Source organism: Etheostoma spectabile, chromosome 15 (assembly GCF_008692095.1).
Source record: "Etheostoma spectabile isolate EspeVRDwgs_2016 chromosome 15, UIUC_Espe_1.0, whole genome shotgun sequence".
Taxonomy (NCBI): Eukaryota; Metazoa; Chordata; class Actinopteri; order Perciformes; family Percidae; genus Etheostoma; species Etheostoma spectabile.
In genome coordinates, this window is record NC_045747.1 from 1811074 (window position 1) to 1818573 (window position 7500).

The 7500-nt window shown below is 43.5% G+C and overlaps 1 protein-coding gene and 1 long non-coding RNA gene across 3 annotated transcripts in view; one reads left to right on the plus strand and one right to left on the minus strand.

The window, feature by feature from the left end:
• The window catches only part of grin2ba (glutamate receptor, ionotropic, N-methyl D-aspartate 2B, genome duplicate a), a 150456-nt gene that overhangs the window by 100955 nt on the left and 42001 nt on the right, over positions 1-7500 (minus strand). The window lies entirely within an intron of this gene.
• LOC116703576 (uncharacterized) overlaps positions 1-7500 on the plus strand; it is a 22729-nt gene that overhangs the window by 12886 nt on the left and 2343 nt on the right. The gene's annotated exons all lie outside the window — the stretch shown is intronic.

Genomic DNA, 7500 nt, shown 5'->3' on the forward strand with positions numbered 1-7500 from the left:
TCGAATTGTTGGCCTCTGAATCGAATGGAAAGTTGCTTAGAGATTCTCACCCCTAATGATAACAACATTTCAGAGAAATCCTGTCCCCAAAAGTGCTGTGGATCGCATTTGCACATTCTGTCCTGCCAAAAATGTAAAATCCACAAAAATATGTGCGTAATATATTCAAATACATAAATATGAAATCCTGCCTGTATGTGATGGTCACCAATGCAAGGGTGGGGACAATGAGCCAAGTGTATTCAGGCCACGTTGGCAGTCTCAGGTTTCATACTGTACCGAAAGTATCCACACAGAGTAAACCATCATACATGCTGGAGGTGTATTATTCGTCTCGCAGTATTGTATACCAGTCTGACTCATGCGTCTCTGTACTGTATCTCTCAATGTGTTTGTATGGATGCTGAAGGCTGGGCAGATTGCCCGCCGGTTGATGTGCGAGGACAAACTGCAGAGTTGTGGGTAAATGTAGACAGACAGAGGGAGTGGAGACTAAAGAGGAGGTGGTGTTTTTTGTAATTTAGGAGAACAAGGGAGGGGCAACATTTACATTCATCAGAGGAGCTCGCCTCGCCTCGCCTCAACTCACATGACGTGAGAAAGTGAGGGAGAGGAGAGTGCCTGAGCAGTTGAGATAAAAAAAAACAAAAAAAAACGGAGAGATACAACGAGACAGAATGGGGTTAAGCAAAAAGATCTTTTCTGTGTTTCTTGTTTTCCTTCTCTTTTTTTTAATGCAAGCCCAGGAATGTTTTTGTGATGATGAATCTATAAACGCGAGGCTCTGGATTCTTAAAAGAAAGCAAATAGAATATTCCTGGGAACACTTTCGAATAATCTCATCTGTGAGCTGCAATGAGATTAAAACTGAAAAAAGAGACAAAAACAAAAGGGGCATTTTTATTTGTAACTAAAAAAGTGAAGAAAAAAAAAATATGCTATTTTAAAATAATGCAATTCTCAAACAAATGACACACAAAAGACCACAGGGAAAGTAAGTTTGCTTCTGTGTTTTCATTATAAAGCGTAAATTGGAAAAGAAGAAAATTCATATTTAAGCACAAGCTCTCATGTACGATTACGGATACATTTACTGGGACATCTGTATTTTTAGATGAGAATCTGCCGGCCTGTTTCCCACCTGACAGTCGTCTCAGGGATAAAAGTGTGTGTGGTAACGAGGGTCAGCTCAGATGGAACCAGCCTCTGACCCCTAAACACGTACGATTGTGTGCGTTTGAAACGTGTTTGTTTAAGATACATTTTCGGTCTGGGAACACACACACACACACACACACACACACACACACACACACACACACACACACACACACACACACACACCACACACACACACACACACACACACACACAACACACACACACACACAACACACACACACACACACACACACACAGGAGTTTATGTACATCTGGGTTTCCACAGGCAGCTGAAATAACAGCCGAGATTTAATTCATCCTATGTAGCCTGCATTGCCAGACCTTCCTCCACAGCGCTGCAAAGGAGGGTCTAGCTAGACAACACTGCGTTCCGGGATAGGAGAAAAACGTGCTCTGGTTTATTGGTATTTCTTTAAACCAATCACAATTGTCAAGGGCAGCGCTAAGTGGCGGACAGAGCCATGAAGCAGCAGATTGGACAGATAGTCTAGCTAGCTGTCCGGATTTACCCTGCAGAGATCTGAGGACCAGGTAACCATAGTCCTCAGAAATCCACCAGAGTTTAGAACGCCAACACAAAGAAAGCGGAAGGTGACGGACATCCGGCCAAAAAGAATGAAATCCGGCAGAATTTCCAGCGGGACCGGAGCAATCCCGGAAGTGGAACGTCGTGGATATAGACTATTCCCTATGAGGACAGCGGGTTGAGCTAACTCCACCGACGGTGGCAAAAGTGCCAGAATGTCCACCGCTCTCCCAAAGGTGACTCAGAGTCAACTTTTACCGAGCGGCAGCCAATGAGAGTACAGACTTGCGAACGTGTTTTCAATATATTCTCTCGTGTACACACAAACGTCATATTTAAAATTACGTACAAATTAAGAGAACAGGATTGTCCCTTAGTTAACTTTATGATACGTCTCTGTATGACTAACGTTGCATGGATGCTAACAGCTAGCTTGGCAGAGGGTCGCCGCGGCAGTTAGTGTTCCTGGCAAGTTTTGTGGCAATGACAACTAGCTGGTTGCTTGCGTGATAACGTTATTTGAGCTAAACACAACTTTTAAGCAGTAAAGTGTATGACTGGAGTAGAAAACGTACCAAATAGTTTGTGATAGGCCAGATAGGAACTGACAGAAAAGTATAAACACCGACATCAAATCGTCTGCAAAACGTGTACACCGTCGACATCATATGTGTGCTGAGACGATGCAGCTTGGGCTGCCCATGGAAACCCAGGGTAAGCGTGTGTCTGGGTGTGTGTGTGTGTCTGTGTGTGTGTGTGTCCATGCTCAGCACAGTGTCTAGGTTGAATAATCTTTATACTGTAGGTCAGCAGGAACAAATATGAACACATTGGCCTGATGTATAGGGCACTATGTGTGTGTGTGTGTGTGTGTGTGTGTGTGTGTGTGTGTGTGTGTGTGTGTGTGTGTGTGTGTGTGTGTGTGTGTGTGTGTGTGTGTGTGTGTGTGTGTGTGTGTGTGTGTGTGACACAGCATGTGGCTGTGAAAAGGGCCGGCTTGGCACATCACTGGTGAGTAATTGAGCGCTCACATTGTGGTCTCCGCTCACGCCTTTCCTCTTCCACATCCCTGCCTCCTTCTCTCTCACTCTCTCTTCTTTTCTTCTTCTCCTCAATCACTCTCTTTCCCTCTCTCCCTCCCTTCTGGTTTACTAATTTCCTTCCCTTCCTTTGCTCTCGTCTTTTCCGTTGACACAGTACAAGGCTGGTAACAGTTGCACCAGACGCAGGAGGCCGTGGGTGAGGCCGAGCATGGACAAAGCAAGGGCAAAGGCAGACAGCAAAAGAATAAAGGATGGCATTAGAAAAGAGGTCTGAAGGAGAAATGAACTAATGAAACTAATGGAAAAAAAGAGGAAAAAAATGTATGTATATCTACTGTATATAGAAAATGTAAATACAGTATACTTGAAATAAAAAATAAAAAACATTAAAATGTGTTTGCAGAGGTTAAATGGGTGATCATTCCATATTTCATCAACTTTCAGTGAAATCTTTATTTTATATGTGAACCTGCATGCATTAACTATGCAGTTTTTTAAGCTTAGTTTATCTGAACAGCTTTGGAGACATTGGAATGGTTATATGACTTTTTTCAGAAGTTGAACGGTGGTCGTCTCGCTCCCCCCTGGCGCACGTGAGCAAAAAAATAAAACAAAGGATCGCGTGATATCAGGTCTCGTGATCAAATTGCTTCATGACACTGCGTACATAACCACATTCAGGAACCGGCTAACAAGGCAGCGATGGAACTCACCCATGGATAGATTCAGGATTTGTGCCGCTGACATGACCCAGACAAGCGGTAGACTCACATAGAGTGAGTCTCCTTTTTCAAATTTTACTTTTTGGTTTGCAAGAAGTAAAATACTCTTACTGAGCATACAGGTATCTCCCCTCAGAGCCATAATCAGAAGCAGTGTGCATTTGTTCTAGTATACTGTCACATTGTCATGAACCTAATGATGAAAAAAGGCCAGAAGCTGATGCACAGTTTAATAGTGGGGAATATGCATGTACGTAACTACAAATAATTGAATAAATGTAAAATAATAATAATAATAATAATAATAATAATAATAATAATAATTAATATGCTGTTAGCATGTTATTACTTAAACGAAAAGACTGGAGCCTTTTAATCAGATACTTATATCGCTGGCATTTAAAAGGGCTTCATGTAATGTGCAATGACATTTTAAAATCAATACATCACAAATGAATTACTGTGATAAGATGGTGTAATTAACCAAATGAGAGGCATGATCAAGACACATTATGTCTATCTCAATCTTCTCTTGTGGAGAACATGTGGAGAAATGTGCCCTTTCCCTCTTAAAAAAACATTTGGAAGAACAGCACCCTCCTTCTGGTTTGAGCCATAACATTAAGTTATGTCTGACCCAGTAGCACAAACTATAAAACCCAAAGCAGAGGCTTGGATATTTACAGCGAGTACACTACTGAAGCTAAATGAATGGGGCACTGATATTTGGATGTTAAAATACTACTCGCGCCCCCTTTGAATGACAGTCTGATCTACAGTGACTTATTCATGTAGGATTTCAATAGATGCTCACAGGATTGCACTGGGTATCGCAAGGGCTACATTGGTTTGTTTACAGGACCGTCTCACCACACTTCACCAGAGAGACAGAGGTTCATAACTGGACAGATGTAAACGGTTGGAGGGGAAAGGGTTGTGTTAAAGGTTAAAGAGGTGGGCGTTGGTGTTAGGAAGGGTGAGGCACCATGCCTTAGGCTGTGGGGAGGTAATTAACTAGAATTTGTACTTTTTCCCATCCATATCTCCTCTCTGTTTATACGGCATGCTTTAAAAGCACTGAATCATCTCAGCCCATGAATAGATAGAGGTCCATTCCCTCTCCACCTCTGAATAAGGGCGGGGGAAGGTGGAGATAAGGCTAATAAGGGTCCCAGCAAACGGCTGGTGTAAGCTTCACGAGGGGATAAGAGGGAGAGAAGGTTGTTGGAGAAAAAAGGAAGATAAGGGGAAGGACTTGTCTTGTAGGCCTTGGTGATGGTGGTGTAGTGAGAAGCGGGAAACAGAGGGCTAGCATGTGTGTGTCTAGAAGGAAGAGAGGCTGGTGCTAGTTGCAATGAAGTAAGAGGGGGAGGGAGGAGAGAGGAATGGAGGGAGGGAAGATGAGGCTGTTGGGTTGTAAGGGCGCGTCCAGAGGGAGACAGGAGACGAGAGTGGAGGGTTTGGATGTAGTGGAAGGTGTGGCTGGTCCCGTACCAGTGGGACACAGAGTGAGAATGAAGGAAAAGAGGCCAAGAAGCTGTTGGGGAAAAAGAGAGGTGTGGGAGTGAGAAGGCGGGGGAAAAAAAGGGGGGAGGATACATGGGTGGGTGTTAGAGGGAGGTGCGTGCGCACAAGTGTGCACTCTTGACCAATTGTGTTGTTCTATTCTACCTGCTGCTGAGGCTACAGTACATCCACACTTCTTTGTTTTCTTTCTTTTGCTATGTTCATGCCTTGCACATTACTCCGGTATTTCCGGGCCCCTAAAACGGAGACAAGTGGAAAACACTGCTGACCCCGTTTAAGTTTGAAAACTACATAGTTGCTTTGTAGTCTGGACCGGCACAAACGGAGACCTTTGGAAACGATGAGGCACGTCAGTTAGGGTTGGGTACTGACACGCGCACGCGCGCACACACACGCACACGCACACACACGCACACACGCACACGCCCTAGTGACTGACACCTTTCAGCAACAAGGTAATTTAAAGTGCTTTACATCAAACATTAAAGAGCAGTTAAAAACGGTCACGATAAAAATAAAACAGGCTAAAAAAGAATAATTTACAAATACAAGAATAAAAGTTACAATGAGAAATGAATTAATTATTGACTTTATTAGGTTTTAGGGACTGGTTTGGGAGGAGAAAGGGACGGGTTTCTGTTTAATTTTTTTAAAGTGTAAAATATTCTAAATAAATAACATAATGTTCTAAGTAAATAGAATAGAGGGAAGTTACAGAAGGAAAGTATTGAAAACGCTACCGTTGGGTACTGGAACCAAATTTCAGGTACCGGTACCAATATAAATGCCAAAAGGTACAACGTCAGTATCAGTTAGCTTACATACCTTACAGTAAGAGTTCCACCTTGTCGTCGTTCAAAGCTAATAAATCCCTGCTCTCACTTTTCGCCATTGTTGTTCTTTCACCAAATTATTTTCTGTGCGGTCAACTTTTACATCTACGATTTTTAACCGCATGGTAACGTCGGATAATCTGCTTCCTGTTTACAACTGCAAGCACATGCCCAGTGTATAAGAATGGTCATTTGATATGTGTTGTCAGACTAGATAATATGGACGGAGATTAGTCCTGCAGCTGTGTGGACGGAGATTCTTTATGTTTAATAAAAAAGAACACTGTTTAAAACTGGAAAGGTAGTACCCTGAGCACGGGGAGAAACACAGAGAGGGATGGGAGGGAGTAGGTGGGGGAAAGGGTAAGAAGGAAAGGTGAGGAGGAGGGATGGATTCACACCTGGACATCTGGTGTAAATCTGTCTGCGTGCCTGCTGTTAGCCGCCACAGGATGAACCAGACCTCGGCAGCGAGCCACATTCATAAAGGGAGGGGAAGAAGTGTGGATAGACAGGGCAAATGAAAGAGAGCATTGAAGACATGGGTATGCAAGCGTAAGGTGGACAGGGCAGGCGGATAGAGGATGAAGCCAGGTTGGAGGGGGGTGAAGAATATAGAGTAAGGGCACTTTAGTCCATTATGTCACGTCTTTAAATCACAGATATCTCATCTCATTTCAGACTATTTCACTAGTCCTCTCTTAGTACACATAACCTCTTTAAAAGGTCTGCATTGATCTAGTGTTTGGGAGTAATCAGATTACAATGTAAAGCAATAGAGCAGAGGAGAGAGACAGAGTTTGAGAGAGTGAAAGTGAGGAAGTTCAGGGAGGGTGAGGTATAGAAAGAAAGTTATGGAGTGAGTTTAAAAATGGCCATATTCTAAATGGCCCAAGTAAATTGAGACCAACGGGGTTGGAAAATAGGACACATAAATTTAGGGCTCTATGTAATATGTTTTTCACTACCCCTCTCTCTCCTCTCTCTCTCTCTCTCTCTCTCTCCCTCTCTCCTCTCTCTCTCTCTCTCTCTCTCTCTCTCTCTCTCTCTCTCTCTCTCCTCCTCTCTCTCTCTCTCTCTCTCTCTCCTCTCTCTCTCTCCTCTCTTTCCCCTCTCCTCTCTCTCTCCTCTCGCCTCGCTCCTCTCTCTCTCTCTCCTCTCTCTCTCTCCATCTCTCTCTCTCTCCTCTCTCTCTCCTCTCTCTCCTCTCCTCTCATCTCTCCTCTCTCTCTCTCCCCTCTTCCTCTCTCTCTCCATCCTCCTTTCCATCCTCTCTCTCTCTCCTCCTCTCTCTTCCTCCTTCTCTCTCTCCGTATCTTCTCTTGCCTGCCTCTCTCCTCTAATAGCAGGGGAACACCACACAGTGGGTTGTCACATTTTCTAAACCCGGGCATTGAGAAGGTAGAGACACTATTAGTGGGATATTTCCATCATAGGAAATCAGGCATTACCAAGCCAAGCTGCACCAGTTTAGGTTCAGAAAATCTTTCTATAAATGTCTAAACTGGAAGTCTTTTTTAAATCCTTAAAGGTGCCCTGCCACATAAAACCATTTTTGCCTACATTTTTTGAAATATGTCCATATGTGTTTGTGTTATGTGGTGAGTGTGAAAATGAACTGCTACCTCCTCTGTCAGCTTTAGCCACTGGGAAGAAATAAGCAGAGA